The sequence below is a fragment of the Pteropus alecto genome, unplaced genomic scaffold, assembly GCF_000325575.1.
Source record: "Pteropus alecto unplaced genomic scaffold, ASM32557v1 scaffold122, whole genome shotgun sequence".
NCBI lineage: Eukaryota > Metazoa > Chordata > Mammalia > Chiroptera > Pteropodidae > Pteropus > Pteropus alecto.
In genome coordinates, this window is record NW_006431917.1 from 796829 (window position 1) to 822636 (window position 25808).

Sequence of the window (25808 nt, forward strand, 5' to 3'; positions counted from 1 at the left end):
GCCCCTAGAGAAAGGGCACACCAGTGAAGCCAAGGAGGGGGTGTCTGAACAAGGTTTCACCATTAATTGATGTAGGAAATGATCGGGATATCCTGGGTCTCTCCCATGACACTTCCAAACATTCCTCACTAAACCCCTGTCAAAAGAACCCTCCGGAGACTAGTTTACATCAAAAGACAGCCACTGAACTTTACACAGGGTTTTTAGTCTGCCTGGAGAAAACCTTATGCCATAGTCAGCTCCTTCTACAAACCCTTCTTTGAAATGTCGCAGGAGACAACCCAAGGGTGTCTTATGTGAACTCAGGCTTCCTCCCATCGCTTGCGTAGAAAACACAAAAGAACAATTACTGGGGTGTAGGTGGACCCAGAGAAGTCCACCACCTACAACCTAGACACGACCAGAGACAATAAACAGAACCCGACAACAGGGCACAGGAGGCGGCATCCCGCGGCCTGCCTATGGTCTAGGAGATGTGATTGCGTCCAGTCTCTCCACGGACCCTCACTGACCAGTCAACAGAAACAGGAAGGTACCTTTTATCCAGACACCGAGGCCTCGGAGAGTCCAGATTCCCATCGGGACCAGGAACAAAGAGCATGTCCTAAAGGTTGCGTCCTTGACGATTGTACTGACCCATCACAGCATTCAAGGTCCCTGGAACATCTCAGGTTGGCCACCCCTTTGAATCCTTAACAGGGACAGCAACCGCTTCAGAGTCCTGTCCGGTCTTAGATCCCAGGGCCCCTCCCTGAGATCTCGCTGGGGCCTCCAAATGTTGTAGCCGTCAGCCCCCAAAAGACACACGGACCACCAGAAATCAGTGTTATAGGAAACACACTCTTTATTCAGCCAGCTGGGTCTGCCAGGGGTACGCAGACCCCAAATTAAGCAGCCCCAAAATGTAGAGGCATAGGGTTTTTAAGCCCTAAATCCCATTCCTCATTCTGTCTTAAACACGAAGGTCTATTCTTCTCCTATTCATTACCTGTCAACCCACAAGTCGGTTGTGCAAGCGGTGGTACAGAAGCAGAAAGCTTATTGTTGGAATGTTATGTTCCCATGGGCGATAGCCAAGCAGTAATTTTCTAGCCAGCACAGTAAGACTTGGGGATAAACCCCCTGTTTACTTGGAACAAAGCCAGGCCAAAATACAAATTCCCATTTTTTGTCTTATAATTAATTAGCCGAACTATTTGTCCCCACTGATCAATCCAAACAAAATCCTTGTAAAATGATTTATAAAAACTTTAGTTAATCTCCTCTTCAGGTCACTGAACTGTGGGTCACCCTTGAGCAGTATAATTAGGAAATACCTCTCCTCTTAACAGTCTTTCCTGAGACTAGGGGCCCTCAGGGTAAAACACTCCTTGATCTACTGTAGGTCACCTACCTGCTCATCCACTCCCCCACCCCCTGCTCTTTCTAGCCTTGTCAACCCCGCCCTATAAAAAAAGCCCTTTTCTGTCTGAACTTTAGTCCCTGTAGGTCTTGAGATCAGACCATTCTCTCTAGTGTAATAATCTTTTGTATAAAGCCTCTCCTTGCAACAGTCGTTTTGTTTTATTTGATAGCGGTAAATATTATGTGTTCTGAAAGGAAGCAGAGTTTGCCACCCCGAAATATGCCTTTTGGGATAGTGGTTTTAAGCTAGTTATTAAGGAACAAAAGACTCTGAAAGAACCATTGACCGTCCCTCTTTACCTGCTTAAATTTACGTAGAAGACCTGCTCTGGTAATGGAGATATCCTCAGAGATCACTATAGTTCAGTATGAACTAGTGTGTGATAAGAAGAATCTATCAAGGCTCATTTGCTCACAGTCCTTTCTATCCTAGTTTTAAAGATGGTCCAGTAAACATGTATTTACCAAAATTTGTTTTTCCGTCTCCATGTGAATTATCTTCCTGCCTTTTGAAGTCCCAAGCCACAATCCTGCCCCGCTTTGCCTTAGATCTAGAATGGTATATAAATGCCAACTGCCCAATACCTCTTTGAGCCTCCTATCTTATGGCACCCCGGCATGTACATCCATAATAAACTGGTGACATTTTCTTCTGTTAATCTGTCTATAAAATTTGATTATTAGCCAAGCCAGAAGATGTTAGAAGGTGGTAAGAAAATTATTTTGGGGACCCTCCCCCAGTTCCATGTGTGCTTAAAACATGTAGTCTCTATTTTTGATAAAGTTTAATTCAGTAGGTCAAACTAGTTCCCGTTTTTGAAAACTTTGAAATCTTTTAAATAATATCTAATAATATGCATCTGTTTTATAATATTACAGGCAGACATGTCAAAAAGTTTCCTATGATTGAAGAAACATTTGTATGATGTTCATTTCACCCCCTGTACATTTTACAAGCAACAAAACTCCCCATAAACAAAATGGATTCATGACTTTCACCTATAATTGACTTCCCTCCCACTATTCTGAGTTTGATGAAAAGTTCCAGTCACTTATCTCTTAGTGAACATGGGAGTCCATGCTGATCTCTTTCCTGCCAAGATGGGTGGTTGGCAATATTACATAATACTGTATAATCTACTTAAGCCGCCATTTAAAGACCCCCAAATCTATCTCTAACACTATTTTTTAAAAGAAAATGTGCAGTAAACGAATTCATGGTATGATAACGTCATTGAATTCCAGTTACATCTGGGTGAAGTATAGAGTTGAAACAGGATGCATGTTATAAATGTAATCCAGTTAAGCAATCTATCAAAGTGGTTCCCTAGTTTCACTGCTTGAAAGAATCCTTTGCAGTGTCAAAATCAACATTTGTAATTGAGGTGGGAAAAATCTGATTCATTCTTCGTGGATAAGAAAATGTCACAGTTACACATAGTAGAAAAAACTACAAATATAATTAATTTACAAATACAGTTTTGACTATGACCGTTTTTAACCTGTTAAAACGTAGACATCTTAGCGTTCAATTTAAGTGGCTCACAGAACTCTAAGCAAAACTTCAACTGTAGAAAACATCAATTTAAAATAGGCAGGAAGCAGCCCTGCTCCACAAGGATACTAAAGTTCAACGAGAGCCAAAATCAGAAGGTAGTGAGTGGGTGCCTTGAGAGCGAGGCGGAGGGGACCGCAGACCCACCCTGGCTCTGACCCTGCGCCAGCCCCGCCTCACCCTCCCGCCGCCTCCGCCGGGCCTGGCCGCTACGCCCCGCCCACTACCCCACACAGAGAGGGGTCCGGAAGCGCTCTGCCCAGACCCCTCCTTTTCCTGCCCGCAGACCCGGAAGCGGCTAGAGCAGGTTGAAGGTCGTAGAGGCTTCCGTAGTTTCGGTTTCTCTGGTTTGAACTTAAGTGTCCGCAGTTCTACACACTGAAGCCTGGGCGTAGCTGAAAACATTGGCACCCCCACACCCGCTCCTCCTACAGAGAGGTAAGTCCTAGCGTCCCGCCGAGATGTCTGGAGACCTGAGCGCTTCGCTGCTGGGTGGAGGGTCCACGTTCGTTTCCTGTTAAACTTTCTGAGGCTTCCTTGCCTGTGGTCTTTCCACCTTCGGTCCACTGGAAACAGCTTGCTGTGTTGTTTTCCTGCTTAAAACCCTTCCCTGGCCAGCCTGCTCAACCCTCGCGATTTAGTCTTGGGAGATGGATTCAAAGCCTTTGCAGCTTTCCCCCTAGCTTCGGCCCCTAGATGTCCTGAGTCCTCCCTGGCCTGGTATTCCGAAGACGCCCCTCGTCCCCGAGATTACTTCCCCCATTTAATGAGAGGCCCGATGCCCAGGGAGGACTTTTCAGTGGGGTGGTATTTAGGAGGGAAGAACACGTGGTGTCACAAGAACACGTCACCTCCCTCACGCCGGGAGGGGCTTTGTGGAAGCAGTGACTACGAAGGGGAGGCCAGGAGAGTGTCAGAACGAGGGTATGAGGGCGATCACGGGTGACAGAGAAGCAGACAAGTGCGAGAGAGAAATGGTCAATGAGGTGGTCCACAAAGAGACGGCAAAATTGAGGATGTGGCGGGGGGACTTTTAAAGAGGTAGGATGAAAGAGTCGGGAAAGTAGCAAGAAGAGAAAGAAATATAGAGAAAAGGGAGAGAGGGGCCTGGGAGAGGGATCCTTGGTTAGCAGGAGTGAGGCCCACACAGGGCAAGGCACTTCAGACGGAGAGCGTGGTTAGGAGAAAAAGAGTTTGGGGAGCCGAGTGCCGAAACAAAGTGGAGGTAGAGATGACCTCAGAGGGAGACGTGACACAGCTTAGCCAACTGGGAGTGTCAGTGAGTTGGAGTGGAAGGTGTGTGACAGGACAGGCAGAATGTAAACGTGGAACAGACTGGACACAGGGATTTAGGGAGAGGAGAGATGCAGAAAGATTAGGGAGAAAGAGCAACTGAGTTGATGAATATGGATGATTAAGTTATGATATATTGACTTGTGGCTTTAAAATCTATTTAATTTAAAATTTTATAAATTGTTTCAATTATACATATGGGAATGAGAATCACAAAACTCCAGTTTTCAAGGCTTGTGCCTTTTGTAATTATTTGTATCATCAGATAGCTTCCTTTTACAGCCCTTACTTGGCTAGAGGGGAGAGTTAGTCATAGGTCTCTTCTCCTAGCCTGGGATGGCATGAGGGAGGTGAACTGGGATAAGAAATGACTTAGTCCGATACTACATGATGCTTTTTCAAGGAATATTAAAAGCATTTTATCTTTTTTCTTTTAAGCATTTTCTTTTTTTCTTTCTACCTCTTATATTTAATTCATTTTTTAAAAAGCATAATGGGATAAATAGTAGTCTTATTGAATTTGTTTTTTCATAAATAATCATTAACTTCTGAAATAAATTTTGGTGACATCTCATAACCAGCTCTTATTCCTTTCTAAATATGTGGTAGTCATAATTTTTTGAAAAAACTTCTACCCAACAAGTTACTACATTAAAAAAATTTCTAATTATTTTCCTTTTTAAATATATTGTGTCTAGTTTAGATTATAAGCCTTGCAGTCTTTTTATTGTTTATCATATATTGAAAAATCCATTGGTATTTACTAAGCTATTTCAGTGTGTATTAGGTTAAGGATGTCTGTGATCTTAAATGAGGACCTAGTTTAGTGAGCTGGTCTAATATTTAGCAGCTTTGTTCTTCCCTTTATGTGATTTGTGAAATTAATGAGCTGTGAGCTACAAAGTAGGTGTTCCCAAGTCCTCCTTGTCCATTCTCAAAATGTTGAAGGATGGACTAAATCTGCTTGAAATTTTGTTTTAACAAAGCCCATCTATTCATGGTGAAGTTTCGATCAGCATATTTCCATAGCAAACCCTTTTATAAAGTTTTCAGCACCAGAATTTGTTCATCTCTTTATATTTTTAAAAATATTTTGTTGTGATTTGTTGGAAAAGAGTTAGGAAATCCTTGTTTATGTGGGGGAGGAAGAAACTTTCTTCTACCCTTAAGGATTTTTTGGCTAGTCTAATATTCATGTAGACATGAGACAGATTAGCAAGAGAAAATAACCAAATTTAATAGATACATGTGTATGGGAACCCTGCACACATAAGAGAGTCAGAGGCTCCACAAACACGAGAGGTTCAGAGACAGAAAGTGGATGTAAGACATTCTGGCTAAGGATGAGATAAGGTGCTTTGGTTGCTCTAAAGCAGCGGTCCCCAACCTTTTTGGCACCAGGGACTGTTGCTCCTATGAGAATCTAAGGCCCGCAGAGCTGAGGTGGTGATGCTGGCGCTGGGGAACAGCTGCAAATACAGATGAAGCTTCACTCACTCGCCTCCTGCTGTGTGACCCAGTTCCTAACAGGCCACAGACCAGTACTGGTCCATGGCCCGGGTTTTGGAGACCGCTGCTCTAAAGGGTCCATGGCTTTAGCTCAGAACATTCCACATACCCTACAGGCATATATTGAGGTAAGTCATTTTGTACCCCTACATGTCTCTTCACTTGACCTGGCGACAGACAGCTCTCTGGTAAAAGGACTAAAGGACTATTAGTAGAATCTTTTGGATAGATAAAGAAACTGAGGCAGAAGACTGAAAGACACAGATACTGGAACCAGAAGGCCCAGAGTCAAATTTTGGTTCTGTTACTCACAAGCTGTGTGAATTTTGGCAAATTGTTTACTGCTCTTGCCTTGGTCCAGCCTATGTGAAACAGGGATAATAGTGGCACCAGCTTTTCAATTAAGTGAGTGAATTTGGAGAAAGCCCCAGCACAAGGCCTGTGTCACTGAGGCACTTATATGTGCAAGAGATTACTGCAAAGTGTTTCTGTTAGATCTCCCTGCGCCTGTCAGGAACCCCCTGGGGCTGCCCTTCTTCCTGCCTCACCCGCCTGTTCCCAGGTACTTTTCTCCATCACAGGCCTCCCTTGGCTTGCTGCTGCCCTGGCAGAACATTCCAACTCTCATGCCTGACATTTTTCAAATCCCCACCCACAGAAGTTACTGAAACACCCTGAGCGTCTTCACACCAGGAGGGCTTTGCAAAGGGGTCCTCTCCACATGCTCCAGGAGGCCACTCTCTCCTGACTTTTAGACTCCTGTGTTAAAATATCTCCCCTGGAGCCCCTCAAACCCACAGGCCCCCCACTGAGTTCACTGTGCTTCCCTAAACTACTTCCTTTCCCAGGTTCCCCACTGTCCACCCAGTCACAAGGCCAGACCCAGAGTCATCTGTGCCACCCTCTGCCTCCTCAAGCCTGTCTGTCTCTAGCCCTGTCCCTCCTGATCCCGGACCGCTAACTACCAGTCCCCTCCTCTCCATCCTCATGGTCCCAGCCTGGCTCAGTGCCTGTCCTCTCTCCCTGGGACCACTCCCAGCCTCTTTAGTCTTCAGTCGCCTTTCTCTTCCAGTCTGTCCCCCTCATGGCTCCAGAGGGGTCTCCTTTCATCCAGAGCTGACCCACCCCCTCCCCTGTTCACAGCCCTTCCACTGCTCCCCATGAAACCATCCCCTCAACAAAGTTCAGGGTCCTCAATTTGGTGAAGGACTCACCAAGACAAGTCAGTGCCCCACAAGCCACAGGGGCAGCACGTCCTGGGGACTGGAGGTGGGGGCCACCTGAGGCCCCCACAGTGTCAGCCACAGTCAGGTGACTGGGGCCTCTGTCCACAATCCTCAGCCCTCCCCACCCTTGCTGGCTCACCTCCCCAGGAAAGGGCATCTCCACTTCTTTGTCAGCACCAGGCAGCAGATAGCAGCAGGAGGAACAGCAGCAGGGCCTGAGGGGCTATCAGGGGCTGTCATCCCCAAGGCCCTGGGACTCCTTGGGGGCATCAGGGTGGAGGAGTCTTGAGGGGAAAAAGAAAGGAGATGACTAGGGAGAAGGTTCAGAACAGGGAAGGAAAGAAAGGCCTGGCTGGTGCTGTTGAAGTGACCTTGGGTGGGCAGCTGGCCTCTCTGAGCCTCAGTCTCCTCATCTGTAAAATGGTAACAGTCATACCTACCTCATAAGATTGTCACAAAAATTAAATAAGTGACTATACAGAAAGAGTTTGGAACAGTTCTGGCACATAGGAAGGTTGTATTTTATTTCATAATTGGACAAATACATATCTTTCTCCAGCAGTCTGTGAGCTCCATGTGGGTGACATGACCCTTGTTTAATTTGTTGCCAGAACCTACTACTTGAGCTCATTGAATAATAATATGATAGATTAATATAAGTAAATCAAATATTTGTATTGATGGACAGACAATAAAACAATAAAATGCAATAATGAAGCTATGATGGACCACAAGGCCCCATACCATCTGGCCCGGTTTGCTCCCTCTGTACCCTCATATCCCACTCAGCCACTCCTTGGCTAGGCTCCAGGCACAGGGAAATCCTCACTGTTCCTTAAATTCATAGGCAGGTTTCTGCCTCGGGGCCTTTATGCTGGCTGTTCCCTTGTTCCTAACTTTCCATGACCTTCCAGCTCACCAGCACAGACTACATTCCATTACCATTTTAAATTAGCCCGCATAGGGCTTGTTGCACTCAGATGTTTTTCTGTTTATTTACTTGTTTGCATGGTTACCGTCTGTCTCCTGATTAGCATGCCCACTCCACATATGCACAGACTTGGTCTTGTTTTGTCCTTTGTCTCCAGTGCTAGACACCAAGGAGATGGTTGATAAAACTTGGTTGAGTCAGTGTATAATCATAAATGTAGATACAAATGACAGACAAAGCTAAATATAAATGACAAAACAATTGGAAATGCAGGGAGAAATTGAGAAAAATATAGAGATTTTTGTTTTCATAATCTGATACATGTTTTTAATTTTAAAAATTTTAAGTGTAATTGGTATACAATATATTGGTTAATTTCAGGTATACAGTATAGTGATTTGACATTTTTATACCTTACGATGTGATCATCGCACCAACTCTAGTAACCATCTGTTACTGTGCAAACTTATCACAGACAGTATTATTGACTATATTCCTCCCCTTTTAACCCATCCTCCCAATCTCTCCCTTTTGGTAACCATCCCTTTAGTCTGTTTCTTTGAGTCTATTTATCTATTTGTTTTGTTTTGTTTTGTTTATTTGTATTGTTTTTTTAGATTCTACATATCAGTGAAACCATAAGAAATTTGCCTTTCTTCGCCTGACTTATTTCACAGTATGGAGATTCTTCAAAAAACTAAATAAAAATAGTTATACTATATCACCCAGCAATTCCATTTCTGGGTATTTATCCAAAGAAAATGAGAACACTAATTTGAAAAGATATATGCAGCATTATTTACTATGGCCAAGATATAGAAGGAACCGAGGCATCCACAGATAGATGAATGGATAAAGATTATGTGAGATGTGTGTAAGATGTGTGTATACACACACAATGGAATATTACGCAGCAATGAAAAAGAATGAAATCTTACCATTTGTGACAAAGTGGATGTATCTTAGAGGGTATTATGCTTAGAAAGTTTATTCCTCTCAGAACTTGACAGATCTAGTAGATAAATATTACAGGAACAGAAAGACTGTATAATACCATAAGAATGATAGAATATATACAGATTAAACTGTGATCCTTCAAAAAAAAAATAATCTGTTCTTTTTCTAAGACCATGTTCCATTACAAAACTAATTATAAACTTGGCCACAAAGAAAACCTTAATAAACTGAAAAAGTTGAATTTTCACAGGGTCACATTCCAGTAAAATCATTGTGTGTCAGTGTAGGTTCATCTGTTGTAATCTTGCCCTACCCAAAGGAGGGATTGGATAATATAAGACTAGAAAAAGCTTGACAAATTTTGTTGTTTTAAGGTACTTAGAAATGCACATTACTTAATTTTGTAAATGTAAAAAAATTTCCATTTTGAAGGATTTAAAGAAATCAAGGCATTCATGCATTACTGGGAAAATATGTTTACAGTAAATTCATTGTTGGTTACATTTTGATCAAAATTCACAATTTGGCACCTAGATTTGTAGATAAATATGGTTGCAAATTGTTATTCAATAAAATTCAGGTGTTCCAAGTCCCAAAGAGTCTTTTCTCTTCTTGGGAGGAGCCACTGAGTAAAGGGCACATCTTGGTTATTCGTTCTCATATCTGCAGAGAATGAAATATACACTTGGGTTTTTAAAAATTTCTCTTTGGCTTTATTTTCAATGAAATTATCTGAAGGAAGTGATTGTTTTTTTAAATTTCTTTACTAATTATTTTTATATTTTGAGCATTTTATTTATTTTTAAATTTTATCGAGGTTTAAAATTATTTTCCCGAGTCTTAGTAAGATGTATAATTCACATATAATATTGAATAAGTTTAACAATGATTTGATATGTGTATATGTTGTGAAATGATTCCCATTATAACTTTAATTAACATCTATCACCTTATGTAGTTAAGATTTTTTTCCTACTGATGAGACCTTTTAAGGTCTACTTTCTTAGGAACTTCAAATTTACCATATGGTAAGTAGTCCCATCTTATCAGCAGGAGATATGTTCCAGAACTCCGGTGGATAAACAAAACTGCAGATCGTACCAAAGCCTATATATACTATCATTTTTTGCTATAAGTACATACTTGTGATTAAGTTTAACTTATTAATCATCACAGTAAGAGATTAATCAACAATAACTAACAATAAAATAGAACAGTTATAACAGTATACTGTAATCAGATTTTTGTGAATGTGGTCTCTCAAAATATCTTTTGAAGTGTTTATTTATGAAAATCTATATTTAACATTTTCAGATCTTGGTTTGAGGGCATGTAACTGAAGCCAGGGAAAACGAAACCAAGGCTAAGGGGAGAATAAAGTACAGTATTAATAACTGCAGTTGTCATGCTGTACATTACATCCCTTGAACTTTTCTATCTTATAACTGGAAGTTTGTGCCTTTTGACCACCATTACTCAGTCACCCTCTGGACCTGTCAGGAAACTCAGATTAGATCTGTTTCTGATTTGGTGTTTTTAGATTCCACTTATGTGATATCATACAGTATGTGTCTTTCTCTGCCTGACTGATTTCACTTAGCATAATGACCTAGTGTCCATCCATGTTGTTGTAGACAGCAGGATATCTTTTTATGGCTGAATAGTATTCCAACATATAGGTCAGATCCATGTGTTGGCTATTGTGTGAATGATGCTGCACTGAAAATGGGGGTGCAGATGTCTCTCAGGATAGTGATTTCATTTCTGAAGGAAACATTTTTTTAAAGTGTACTTCCTTTCACTGTGACTAGTCATTGTAACCCTTGTGGTTCAACCCTTTGGGGAGTTCTCACTTATCATTTTATGATGGAGGAAGAAACAGAACCTCGGGCATATTAGTGTAATTTAGCCGTGGTTTCTTACCTTTCCTGAGAAATCTACAGGGTAAGAAGCCAAATGAAGCAGACCCTGACTTCAGAGTGGTGGGAAGTAACTTAGTCCCAGATTTAACAGGACAGAGAATGTGTGACTCTGCCCCATGGGACAGACATGGACAGTACTGGAGAGAGTTCTTATCGGTTGATTGTCCACCCTGTCCAAGTTGCCCACCTGGCAGGGAAAACTGGCAGTGGTTTTTTTGTCTCAGAATCTCTGCCCCTCATTTGCGTGTAATTTCTCTGACCCATTGTGTGCCTGTCACCTGCTCTGCAGTGGACACAGGGACACTGCCCAGCCTACTCTCCTTTGGACAGGTACAGGCACAGGTAGGTCCTCATAGATACTGGAGAGGGTAGAGGGGCCAGGGAGTTTGTCCCTCTCCTACCTTGCCTGCAGTGGCATCTAAATTGGGGCTATGTCTTTGCCCAGATGATGGCCCTGGCTTCTGGGCTCCAGGAATACCCCTCCCCCCCACTGTCCCTTTAGTTAATTAGGATATGTGAAAACTGTGTTATAAAAGATTCTGCCTCATTTTATTTTGGATTTGTTTTTGGAAAAATTTTTACTCATAATTTTGCTGTTAACCGAAAACTGCTCTTAAAAAAGTCGAAAAAAATTAAACTACAATGGTATGTGGAGCATTATACACTTGAGATAACATGTTAAAAGTTTCTAATGTCTCAAAGAATATTTAAGAAGTAAATAGGCTTTATAAAAAATGTACCTTAATCAATGCACTTTAAAGATGTGAGAAAATACTAGTGCCTAAAGTCGGGGCAGAAGACAGTTTGTGTCACTACAATTCATAAAACACCTGCAAACTTACACTCACGTGAACACTCAGAATAATAAAGAAGAAAATTCTGATCTGTGAATTAAGTTATAATATGCTTTGTTACTGAACACTTATCATTACTTCCATCGTGTAGCATCAAACATGCATAGATGGCATCATTTTTCTGTATGGTCCCAGCACAAATTGCAAATCTGTTCTCCATTGCTCCTTTGGTTCATTTGAAACTAGGCTGTGATATAAACACCTTCAGGCTCCTGGTCTCTACTGGATGGAGGCTCCACTCACTTGTGGACAGGGGTCACACCGCGTATTGTTATTCCATATGGCCTGTGGGAGGGGAGGGGGCACAAGGATCTGGGGACTCTAGATAGTTTTAGGAAGAATTCTGAGGGCAGGTCCCTCACACAACTCTGACACCACCAGGTGATTCCTGCCTGTCCCTTGTACCTGCGCACTAGGCAGAGATAGGCACACGCATTCCAGAACAAGCCGGGCTCCTCGGAATCTGCCCAGGGAGTCTGCTCTTCTTCTAGAAGTGCCTTTCCCATCCCCTCCACACGCATTCCAGAACAAGCTGGGCTCCTCAGAATCTGCTCTTCTTCTAGAAGTGCCTTTCCCATCCCCTCACACTGCTCAGAGGTCTGAGGTGTGCTAGGTCTGGCATCTTAGCCCCGTGCTACTGAAAACAGTATGGAGGAGCAACATCAGCACCACCAGGAATTAGTTAAAGATGCCATTTCATGGGCCCCACTGTAGACTTGTGGAATCGTAACTGAGTGGGACCCTGACCCCCAGGGGATCTGTATGCACTTTAAAGCTTCAGAAGAGAGGTTTAGCTAAATAGTTCCCTTCTGGTTTCCTGTTAGGATTGCCTGAGGAGTTGTAGGAAATAATGTCACCTCCATTCTTGCCCAAGAGTTGCTCAGCTGGTCTGGGTGGAGCATCATTTTTTTAACGAGTGCTCCAGGTGATTCTGAGGCGAGTCGGGGTGGAGCAGAGCTGGAGGACTGGGTGTGAGAGTTGAGAGCAGACTGCGTGTGTGAGGGGGTGGTGAGTAGCTGGATTCTCTGTTGGGGGTGTGAGGGGCGGGAGAACAGCCTACATTCTCATTGCTATAGCAGAATTTGTGCATATGGGGGGCGAAACGAAGGGGCGGTGACGGTGGTGAGCGTGTGGAGACCGGAAAGAAAAACCTCACAGTTCGGTCTTCATGTAGGAGCTCCTGGTCCCTGCTGCTCTCCTGTGACAAAGGACTAGTGAGGCTGGCCTTTTCAGCATTTCCAGGTCCTTCTGCCTGAGAGTGTGTTGGAACCAGATGAAGGGGCTGTGCTGACGTCTGCGAAGGCAGATTCTCAAGATGCAGATGTGATTCCTCAACACGACATCCCTTGAGAAAACAGCCCAGAGCTCGAGGACAAAGGACACAATGGCTGCTTCACAGGTAAATGTTCTGTCCTTGGTCAGAGGCTGCATCCACTTTTCCTCAAATCTATTAATTTAGAATCTGCAAACCTTTAATTCTCTACTTGGGATGTTCTTGCTCTGTTGGGTTGTTTTCAACTGCTTATTTTTTCCTTTTTGTTTTTTTTTTAATGATTGTCTAGGTCAGCTCTTTAGAACACTTTTCTCCTTTGTCCCAGAGCCTAGTCTCCCTTGTCCCAGAGCCTAAGCTTCCTACAGGGCTTAAAGAATTCTCACTGTGAATTAATTACCAACTATTGAAAACATTCCCCTGGTGACAGATCAACATGGGAAGGCATTGCTAGTCAAGATTACTCTTGGGATGTGGTCATATCTTTCCGTATCTGTGAAGAAGGGATATGTCTGTTTTAGAATCAAGTGGATGCAAGGACAGCTTTGTAGAACAGAATTAAGAAAATGCTCATTTAACCAGGATGGCATGAGTGGTCAGAATTACTCAGCAAATTCTGACAAATGAGTAACTTGTTCACTACATTGGCAAGAAAGACTAAGTGCATTTATTTGATTTACAGAATATGGGAGGTATATGTGAGTTGAAATTTACATAAAACATGTTAGGAGTGGCGAGGTGTTATTTTCTGTGCTTCAGTCACCTAACCTCACTTCCATACACCTGATTTTTACTTGGTTCAGGTGCATTCTGCCAGGTTTCTGCCTATTAAAGTTAATACTTTTTCTTGTGTTTTAATAAGGGTCTTGGAGGGATTTATTGAGAGATAGGCATAAAACATCCCATTTCATCTGGGAACTCTCTTCCTAGTTTGCTTGTAGGTTGCTTTGCAAAATGAAGGCTCTCACTTTTGTTTACTGGAGATACTGCCTTTTGCAAGTGAAGGCTTTAATCGGTCAGATCTTGGACCTGCAAATTTTCATTATATTCTCCGGTCATGTCACAAACATACTCTTCTTTATCACTTTGTATTTTCGAAAAAGCTTACAGGAATCATCTTATTAATGTATATTCAAATGTGTTAAATATTTAAAATATAGCTCAGCACAAATGATAAAAATTTTCAAAGAAACTAAGACAGAATAGCTCTAACTTACATTTTATGTCATTGTGTGTTCATCTCCTTTGTTTATAAAATACAAAGAGTATCATCCACAGAGATTTATGAGATTAACGCAATTGAAAATAATCTTGATTTTCTTCTCTGTCACTTAATGTGTACATAGTTCCCATATTTTGTCTGTCTTTGTGCATAAAATGTTAACATTTTAGTTCTTCTTCTTACCTTCTTGTTTCTATTCTCAGTTATGAGCTATGAACATTCATGAGGGTTGTCTGTGCATATTGGCCTGTGTTTTTTGTTGTTGTTGTTAAATTCTAGATAAAGTTCAGAGAAACACCCAGGTTCTACCATTTACTGGATGTTTCACCAAAAAAGACGAAGAATGTCCTTGTTCTCAGATTACTTATGTGGATTATGAGTTAATATATAAAAAACTGTTAGAACAATATATAGTAAATTTTTTAGGACTGTGTTTGCTATGCTTTCTATTCTATGAGACCTATAAATTTTATATAACTGTTTCAGTTCAAAGTCTTGTATGAAATATTTCCTTTGTTTTCTTCCTCTGTGCTATTCAAAGTGTAGCACATGGACCAGAAAGATTGATATTACTAGTTAAAGATGAGCTTGTTAAAAATTGGGAAATTCAGGTCTCACCTCAGAACTGAATCACAATCTGCATTTTTACAGAATCTCCCAATTTATTAATGTACGTGTAAAAAGTACTGTAGAGTTCTCACCATGACTTTTCCACCTGAAAACTATACACCCTTTATCCTGTGTGATACAGATACAGCACTCAGAAGTAGATATGCCTGTGTTGATGCCTTCATTTTTAAAATGTATCTTCAGAAAAGTAAAGTCTTTATAGTGGTCTTGTGGATCATATGTCATCCTATTTCCTGAGTTAGAAAATACATTAGAGAATATTACTGTATTAAAAAATGATCTTATTGGATAATCAGAATTATTCTCCTAGGTCAAAACTGATTCTCTGTTTTCACAGTGGGTCACATTATGAACTCTGCCCAAGGCCATTTGGTAAATGTCTTTTATTTCAGGGACTATTGATATTCAGGGACGTGGCCATAGAATTCTCTCAGGAGGAGTGGGAATGCCTGGACACTGCTCAGAGGGCCTTGTACAGGGACGTGATGTCGGAGAACTACAGGAACCTGGTCTTCCTAGGTGAGGCTGACTTCCTTCCAGAATTCTTATTCCACCTACAGGGTTTTGTTTCCTTCATTAGGACAGTGTCTCTTGGGAGCTTCTGCTTTGTGTGATAGAGATTCAGGCACCTGCTCTCAAGGAACAGATTGGGGCCTTACCTGTGTAGAACAGAAAGGTTTCATGATGTTCGTGGAAATGGAACTCAGGATCTGAAAACTGTGAATGTCCAATATAGTAAAGGTGCAGTCAGAAAACAGTATTTTGGGAAATAATATTCTAGAATATTCTAACATTCTACAATATCCTCTACTCACTTGAGCACCATACTGGATTGGAAATTGGAGAATCTCCTTCAAAATTCATGTTCCTTTTTCTAATAAACAGGTCTTGCTGTCTCTAAGTCAGACCCGATCATCTTTTTGGAGCAAATGAAGGAACCCTGGGATTTGAAGAGAAAAAAGACAATATCCATCCACCCAGGTAGGTGGGAATGACAGAAGCAGATGACACAGGTGAGAGGGCCAAAGGTCACCGAGGAAGCCAGACCTTAATGTATGGTTGAGGAGGCTCTGCTTCAGTGGAAATGAGTTTGAGAGGGCAAGGTTTGCTTCTAAGTTGCCAGAGGGATGGCTCCCCTCTGGCACTGACCATGGTCTTCCACCATCTAATGACTCTCCTTCTGCCCCAGCGGTCTCCCGTCACATTCGCAGTGAGAGCCAGAGTCCTGCCCTTGGACTGTGAGGGCTGACGTGGTCTGGCTACTCTTCGTTGCTTTCGGGCCCCAGGAAAGTCTGTGCACGATGCCGAGGAATGATGTGTTAAGCCAGTTTTAAGTTCTGTTTTGCCTCGTGTAAGTAGTTTGTGAGGGAAGTGGTTGTGATCCTGAAATTTGGTTCAGAAATCCCAGGAACACTGGGGACAGATGTCATATGTTCTTCTGTATAATTTCCAGTTCTGTGGAGGCTTCAAACATGACCCTGCAAAGTTCACACTCAGTAATGTCACAGCCTAGTGCACCTCCCTTAAATGAGAAAATCTAATTCTGTTTCACTTCAGACTGTCCTTTTGTATTAAGTAACATTAGGTCTTTCAAGTCTGTATGCCTTCATGTCTCAATGTTAAAACAGTTTAATGTATCCATTTACTTAATAGAATTCTTAAATAAGTTAATGCCATAGGGGGCTCAGAATATTACCCACCAGGTAGTAAAATCTTTGGTGTTTCTTTATTTCTAAATAACTATTATAATTCTGACTTGTTTAGAAAGTTTCCTGGAACTGTGTCCTGTGTTTTCACTGTCTGATTAGATCTCCATCAAATGCGTTCTTCTAGATCCACAGGTTCTTTTAGATTCACATGCTCGAATGTATACCATTGGTAAGAAGTTAGTTATAGAATTATTAGACAGCCTGCCATTAGGGAAATGTTTGTTTCCCCAATTTAACTTTACTTTAGACAGAAAGTAATCATTAGGTTTTTCATCTACTTTTCTAAACATGTCTTCATTGTGGTATACTTTACTGTCACATGTTTGTTGTATAGATCTGTGATTCCTGCATATTTTACAACTTTCTTGTTCCTTAATTTAGAATTGAAGGTTTTTTTCCTATGTAGAATGGATTGCATCCTACACATATTTTGTTAAAACAGCAGAAATATATTAATACCATGATAAATTTCTCTAGTGTCATTTAAATGGTTATTAAAATTTTCCATTACAGCTATTTATGAACGATTTTAATGCATTTTTTGTGAAAGTTTCCTGCCAGATAGCACATGCCAGTGATTCAAAATGTTTGCTGTTCATGAGTGCACAGTCATAGTTGGAAATTATAGTTATATAGAAGGATTCTTTCTTAATGCATCTATGCTGTATTCAAAAATCTTAGGTGTAAATTTTTATTCTTGTTTTGCAATTTCATTGCAATGTTTCCTTTTTAATGGTAGGTTTCACAAATTTAGTTAATCCATTTTTGGTATTTACTTATATGTTATTAAATAACAGGATTCGATTCACTACTCTTAAAGACAATGTGGTGTTTTAATTCCAGTATGAATCAGCTATATGTCTCTTGCCATTAAAATTATGTGTATGTTTGTCTGTAAAAGTTTACCCCTACTTTGTTCATGACTTTTTTATTTCTTTACTTGGTTAATTGCTAATAGTTGTTTTATCCTATATAGTTAAGTAGTTATGGAAATAAGTCTTAATATCATATCTATTTACTGATGAATTTATATTTCTTTGTGTAAGAGAAACACTTTTTGAATAGAAGGTAATTTTTTTGAAAAGTTTTATAATTATCTCTTAGGTATAATTTTTAATTTTGGTAAAAACAACAGGGTGACTACAAATCTACCATCTTAACCATTTGTATCTCTACAGTTCATTCACATGTCAAGTATGTTCAGATTGTTGTGTAACTGATCACTAGAAATTTTCATCTTGCAAAACTGTGTCAGTACCCATTATACAACCACATCCTCATATCCTGTTACCCCAAGGTCCTGGCAACAACCATTCTCCTTTTTTATGAGGTAGACTACATTAGAGTACTCACATAAGTGGAATTATATAATATCAGTTTGACTCATTTGTTTCACTTAAAAGATGTCCTCTAGATTTATATATGTTGTATCATGTGAAAAGATGTGTTTTTGTTTCAAGACTGAATAATATTTGATTGTATGTATATGCTTATATTTTCTGATCCAGTCATCTCTCCTTGGACATCTGGTTTGTTTCCCCCCATATTACAGGCTTTCCTGAATAATGCTACAATGTATATAAGTGTACAAATGTCTCTTGCAGACTCTCCTTTGCATATTATATGCCCAGAAGTGGGATGGCTGCATCATAGGATAGTTCTGTTTTTAAATTTTTTGAGAAATCTTCCTACTGTCTTTCATACTGCAACATTAATATTTCCTCCAACTGTGCATACGAGTCTAATTTCTCCACATTTTTGCCAGCACGATATTTTTTTCTTTGTTTGATAGTGGTCGTTCTAATTGGTATGAGGTGATATTGTGGGTATTTTTTTTTTAATAGAGAATGCACACATTAATTTTTTGTATGTACATAAAAAAAGTGAAAGACTCACATGGACCTAAGAACAGATATTTCAGAGAAGTAGACCAAAGATGCCTTTTTTAAGAGCAATTTTAGGTTCACAGCCAAATTGAGTAAAATTACAGAGAATTCCCATATGATCTCTGCCCCCATATGCATAGCCTTCCTCTTATCAGTGCCCACCACAGTGGTAAATTTGTTACAACAGATGAACCCGTATTGTCCATCATCACTTAAAGTTGATAGTTTACATTAGGGTTCACTGTTGGGTTGTACATTCTATGGATTTAGAAAAATTTAAGATGATGTGTCCAGCATTCTAGTATCATGCAGACTAGTTTCACTGCTCTGAATGTTGTCTGTGCCCCACCTCTTCGTTCCTCCCTCCCCAAACCCCAGCAAACTTGATCTTTTTCCTGTCTCCATCATTTAGCCTTTTCTAGACTGTCATAGAGTTGGAATCATACATTAAGTAGCCTTTTCAAATTGACTTCTTGTACTTAGTATGTATTTAGGTTTTTTCCATGTCTTTTCACGGCATGACAGCTTATTTCTTTATAGCTGCGAATAATATTCTGTTGTCTGTATGCACCACAGTTTATTCGTTCACCTTTTAACAGACATCTTGATTGTTTTCCAAGTTTTGGAATCATGAATAAAGTTGCTGTAGCCATCCATGTGCAGGCTTTTGTATGGATAAAAGTTTTCAACTCTTTAGGTAAATACTAATGAGCACAATTGCTGGATCATATGGTAAGAGTATGTTTCGTTTTATAAGAACTACCAGACATCCTCACAAGTGGCTATAGTATTTTACAATTCCTTCAGCAAAGAGTGTTCCCATTGTTCTATGTCCACAGCAGCATTTGGTGTTGTCTGTGTTCTGGGGGCCTAACCTTTCTAGCAGGTTTGTATTATTATTTTAATTTGCTGTTTGTTCAATTCTTGTTGTTTTTAATGTGCTTTTCCCTGGTGACATGATGTGGAGCATCCTTGTACATAATGATTTGCCACATGTTTATCTTCTCTGGTGTGTTGTCTGTTAAGGTCTTTGGCCCAAATATTTTTCAATCAGGTTGGTAGTTTTTTCACTGTTGAATTTGAAGACTTCTTTGTATATTTTGGATAATAGTCCTTTACAGGGATGTCTTTTGCAAGTATTTGTTCCCAGTCTGTGGCTTCTCTTTTGTGAGCTTGATGAGGATATCTTGTTTGTTTTTGCCCCTTAATATCTGATTTGCAGCATGGGAGTTCAAAACTTAATATTGGGGTTTAAAAATAACAAAAAAACTTGGTTAAGAATTTGTCTTGAAAAATCTGAAGTGTATGAAATTAAGTTTATATTTAGTAACATTGAAGTTGTAATTGCAGATTGTATGTGCTCATTGGAATAAACATAATGAGTTGTGTTGATAGAGACGAGTTTGGGTATAAATTTTCTGAGAATATGTCAAGTATAATGACATATAGTTTAATTCATTCCTATTTGTACAACATCATCATAAAAGTTGCCATTTTTTCACAATTTTTAAAATTTTTTTTGTGTTATAAAAGTAGTGATATTTGTTACAATAAATGAAAGAGTGGAGGATTTATCATAATTTTGTCATTCAAAATGGGACCAATTGTTTACTTATTTATGTTTGTAGAGTATGGTTGACATGCAATATTAGTTTCAGTTATACTATGTAGTGATTCCTCATCAGATATCTTACAAAGCGATCACCACACTAAGTCTAGTAACATTTGTTATCTTACAAAGGTATTAAAATAACCTTGACTGCATTCCCTATGCTGTACATTACATCCTGTGCCTTACTCATTTTGTAACTAGAAGTCCCTGCTTCTTGATTCGCTTTGCCTTTTTCATCTTTTCCCACACCCCTCCTCCTCTCTGGCAACCATCATTTAATTCTTTGTATCTACGAGTCTTTTTTTGATTTTTTTTGTTTGTTTTTTTAGATTCCACATATTAATGAAGTCGCATGTTCTTTGCCTTTATTTGTCCAACTTATTTCACTTAGCGTAAAACCCTCTATGTCCGTACATGTTGCCAGGGGCAGGATTTTCTTCTGGATGAATAATGTTCCATTATGTACATTTATTACATATTCTTTAAATGTTGCTACTGTATCTTGCCTATTGTAAATAAAGCTGCAATAAACATAAGAGTGCATATATATGTTCACATTAGTGCGTTCAAATTCTTTGGATAAATGCCCAGAAGTAGAATTTCTGGGTCACATGGTAGTTCTGTTTGTAATTTTCTGAGGAACGTCCATACTGCTTTTCGTAGAGGCTGCACCAGTTTATAGTCCTACCAACAATTCACGAGGGTTCTCATTTCTCTACACCCTCACTAGCACTTGTTATTTGTTGCTTTTTGTGTGTGTATGCCTACAGCATCTGGTCTTCCTAGATGGTTTCCCATCCAAGTACTAGCCAGGCCCGACCCTGCTTAGCTTCCAAGATCAGACATTGGGCTTGTTCAGGGTGGCATAGCCGTAGACCATGGACTGTGGCTCCACTGGGGTGTGAACCCAGGACCTTCTGTGTGTAAAGCAGATGTGTTAACTGCTACACTATGGAACCACATCCATTTGTTGCCTTTTTTAATATAGCTATCTGACAAGTGTGAGATGACTTCTTATTGTGGTATTGATTTGCATTTCCCTGATGATTAGTGATGTTGAGCATAACTTCATGTGTTGGTTACTTGACTGTCTTGGAAAAATGTCTGTGCGGGTCCTCTGTCCATTGTTTAATCAAAAAAATTTTTGTTTTGATTCTGAGTTGTATGTTTTTTAAAAATGTTTTGGATATTAACCTTTTATTGGATATATCATTTCCAAATATCTTCTCCATTCAGTAGGTTGCCTTGTTTTGTTGATGGTTTCCTTCGCTGCTCAGAAGCTTTGTAGTTCAATGTAGTCCAGTTTGTTTACTTTTGCTTTTGTTGCCCTTGCCCTAGGAGACTTATCCCCCCAAATATTGCTAAGACCAGTGTCAACGACTTTACCACCTATGTTTTGGAGTTTATGGTTTCAGGTCTTATATTTTAGTCTTTAATCCATTTTGAGTTAATTTTTGCATGTGGTGTGGGAAAGTTGTCCAATTTCATTTTCTGTCACATTTTCCCAGTGTTTTATTGAAGAGACTATCTTTTCCTCACTATATGGTCTTGCCTTCTCTGTCTTAGATTAATTGATCATGTAAGTATGAGTTTGTTTCTGGGCTCCCTGTTCTGTTTCACTGATCTGTGTCTGTTTTTGTTCCAGTACCATACTGTTTTGATGACTATAGCTTTGTAGTATAGTTTGAAATCAGAGCCATGACTTCCAACTTTGTTCTTGCTCAAGATTGCTTTAACTCTTTTGGGAATTTTTTGGGTCCATAGAAATTTTAGGATAATTTATTCTAGTTTTGTGAAAAATTATATTGGTGTTTTGATAGGGATTGTACTGTATCTGTAGATTGCTTTGTGTAGTATAGATATTTTAATCATATTAATGCTTCCAATCCATAAGGACGGTATAGCCTTTCATTTATTTGTGTTGTCTTTATTTTCTTTGATAATTATTTAATCATTTTTAGAATAAAGGCTTTCACCTCCTTGGTTAGTTTATTCCTAGGTATTCTTTTTGATGCAGCTGCAATTGAGATTGTTTTCAAAATTTCCCTTTTCTGTAGTTCATTATGAATGTTCACAAATGCAACAGATTTCTGTGTTTTATTTTGTATTGTGCAACTTTGCTGAATACCTTTATTAGTTCTAGTAGTTTTTTGGTGGATTCTTGAGGGTTTTCTATATATAATGTCATCATCTGCAGATAGGGACAGTTTTACATTGGAAATTGAATACTGTTTTTTATTGATTTTGTCTAAATCCTGTAGCTAGGACTGCCAATACTGTGTTAAATAGAAGTGATAACAGTGGATTGGACATCCTTGTCTTGTTCCTGATGTTAGAGAAAATCCTTATTACAATTGAATATTTTGTAGTTGTCACTGTATAAGTCTTTCATCTCCTTTATTAACTCCTAAGAATTTTCTTCTCCTCGATGCTATTGTTAATATAATTATATTTTAAAATAGTTTTTTGGCTTATTCTCTATTGCTGTATAGAGCCACAACTGATTTTTATTTGTTGATTTTCTGTCCTGCATCCTGTTATATTTTTTGAAATTCGGTTTTTGTTTTGTTCGTTCTTTCTTTGTTTTTATTGTGGGTTCTTTAGGGTATTCTAAGATTCTGTACCTGGGAACAGAGATCATTTCACTTTCTTTTCGATTTGGATTTTTTTTCCTTGACTAATTGTTTGGGCTAGGATATCACATCAGAGTGGTAAGAGTGGGCATCTGCCTTTTCCCTGATAATAGAGGAAGGATTTAAGTTTTCCACTATTATTTGTGATGTTAGCTCTGGGCTTTTCATATGTATGACCTTTATTACTTTTATTACATTCAGTTAGTTTCCTTTAATTCCTAGTTTGTTCATTGTTTTTATCTTGAAAGTTGTATTGAATATTTTCAGTTTATTTTCCTGTCATTTGAGAATAATCATGTGGTTTTGACTTTCATTTCGTTAATTCACTCTTACATTTTTTGATTTCTGTGAGTTGAAACACACTCGAATTCCAGGAATAATTCCATCTGTTTCTGGTGTATAATTCTTTTAATGTGCTTTCGAATTCAGTCTACTACTATTTAATTGAGAACTTGTCATCAGTATTAATCACAGATATTGGTTTGTAGTTTTCTTTGTTGTGCCTTTGTTTGGCTTTGCTGTTGTATAATCCTGGCTTCATAGAAAGTATTTTGATAATATCTTTGTTCTTTAACCTTGGGAAATGTTCTTGGAGAATTAGTGTTAATTTTTTTTTAATGTTGCTAGAATTAGCCACTGACTTCATGTGTTCCAGGGCTTTACTTTGTTGGGAGTGGTTTTTTTATTACTGTTTTGGTTTACTTACTTACTAGTTAGGTAGGTCTCCTGTGGGGTTCGTTTGTTTGTTTGTTTTGCTTTTTTTGTTTTTGTTTTTGTTTTTTAATTCATGCTAAACCCGAAATAGGTTATGGCCTTATGGATGTTCTTGAATTTTGATTTAGGTGTCTTAAAATCATTTTATTTCTATGGCATCATTTATAACATCTTTGCTTCCATCTTTGATTTTATTGTCCTCTCTTCTATTCTTAATTATCTAAAGGTTTGTCAATTGTGTTTATCTTTTCAAAAAAACGCAACGTTCCTTTTACCAATATTTTCCTATTTTTGCCATACTCTGGTTTATTTTTTCTCGGTTTTTAAAAATTTCTTTTCCTACCTTTGGGCTTAGGTTGCTCTTCTTTCTCTAATTCCTTGACGTACAAAGTTATGCTGTTCATTTGATGTAAGCGATTATCTCTATAAACATCCCTTTTAGTGCTATTTTCTCTGAATCCCATAAGTTTGGGTATAATGTGTTTCATTTTGTTTGTCTCAAGTTGTGGTCTGATTTCCTTTTGATTTCTTTCTGAACCACTGTTCTACAGTGTGTTATCGAACATCCAGATATTTGTGGAATTTCCAAGTTTCTATGTATTGTTAATTCTTAGTTTTATTTTATTGTGGTCTCAAAAAAAAATCTGTATAATTTAATCTTATTAAATTTGTTAAGACTTGATTTTGAACTAACAGATGGTCTGTACTAGAGAATATATCATGTGTGATTGAGAGGATTGTGTATTCTAATTTGGTTGTTGAAGTGTTCTAGATATATCTGTTTTATCTAATTAGTGTAAATTGTTGGTCCTCTCTTTAATTTTGTTGTTATCTAGGTAAAATCGGGGTATTGACCTTTCCTACTCTTATATGGCTTTCTCTTTCTTGTTTCAGTTCTGTCATGTGCACTTCCTTGGGAGCCCTGATATGTATAAACATATTTGCAGTTGTTTTAGCTTCCTAGCAAATTTACCCATTTATATTATATAAGTACATCTTTGTGTCAGGATACTTTTTGATATTGTATTTGTCTGATGTTAATATCTCCACCCATGCCCTTTTTTGGTTACCATTTCCTTGGAACACCTATTCTCATAATTTTAGTTCCATCTTATGTGTGTCCTCAAATCTAAAATAAGTCTCTTATACACAGGATATAGTTGGATTTTTTTTTTTAATCCATGTCGCCAATTTATGTCTTTTGATTGGGGGAATTTCATTTAAAATGGTTACTAGAAGAGAAGGACTCTCTATAATCATTTTAAGATTGTTTTCTGGAACTTTTTATTGCACTTTTGTCCCACTTTTCCTCTCTTGCTGTCTTCCATTGTGTTTCTTTGATGATGATGATGATGATGATGATTATTGGTTAGTGACGTGCTTTCTTATTCCCTTTTTGAGTGTCTGCTATAGGTATATTATTTGTGGTTATCACGGGATTACTTAAAACTTTTAAAAGTTATAACAGTCTGTTTTAAACTGATAGTGTCACTTGCACACCCAAACTCTAGTACTCAACATCTCCGCCTCTGTACCCACTTTGTTATTGATACAACATTATGTCTTTTATGTTGTATAGTCTTTAAAACATTTGTCGTTTTAGTGCTTTGATTTTAAAATTCTGTAGGAGAAACAAAAGTGATTTTGCTTCATCATTACACTACTATAGATTTCTATATTCGTGTATATATTTACATTCACCAGAGTGTTTCATATTTTCATATGGTTTTGTATTGTTGTTTAGAATCTTTTTATTTCATCTAGAAGGACTTTCTTTAGCATTATTCCTGGGGCAGGTCTAATAGTGAGAAGGTACTTGGGTTTTTTCATCTGGGTAAGCCTTCATTTCTCCATAGTCAAAGGACAGTTTTGCGAGATACGGTATTCTTGGTTGATAGTTTTTATTCTTTCAGCACTTTGAATATTTTATCCCATGTTCTTCTTCCTACAAGGTTTGTGCTCAGAAACCAACTGATAATCTTACAGGAGTAATCTTCTACATGACAAGTCTTTTTGTTTGTTTGTTTGTTTTTTCGTGGCTGCATTCAAGATTTCTTTTTTGTCTGATTCATGATAGTTTGAATATAATGTGTCTATTGATATTTTTACATTCATCCTACTTAGAATTCAGTGAGCTGGTATTTGCATGTCTCTTCAAATGTGGAAAATTTGAACCATTAAGTTTTTCATAGAAGCTATCTGCCCCTTTTCCCTCTTCTCTTTTTATGGAGTCCACATAATGTATATATTGGTCCACTTATCCCATGAGTCTCTTAAGCTCTCTTCACTTTTCCACAATTTTTTTGCTTTCCTAAATCAGTAATTTTAAATGAACTGTGTTTAAGTTGTCTTATTCTCCTGCTTGATCAAGTCTATTGTTGACGCTTCTGGTGGGTTTTTAAATTCAGGTGTCATAGCTCCCAATTTATGGTTTTTAAAAATACTTAATGTCTTTCTGACTTTTTATTTTGGTCATGCATA

The 25808-nt window shown here is 38.8% G+C and overlaps 2 pseudogenes; one reads left to right on the forward strand and one right to left on the reverse strand.

Annotated features, from left to right (window-relative positions):
- The first annotated feature begins 3248 nt into the window (after window positions 1-3248).
- The window catches only part of LOC102880724, a 27535-nt pseudogene continuing 4975 nt past the window's right edge, over window positions 3249-25808 (forward strand).
- LOC112474100 lies at window positions 20742-20857 on the reverse strand (annotated as a pseudogene).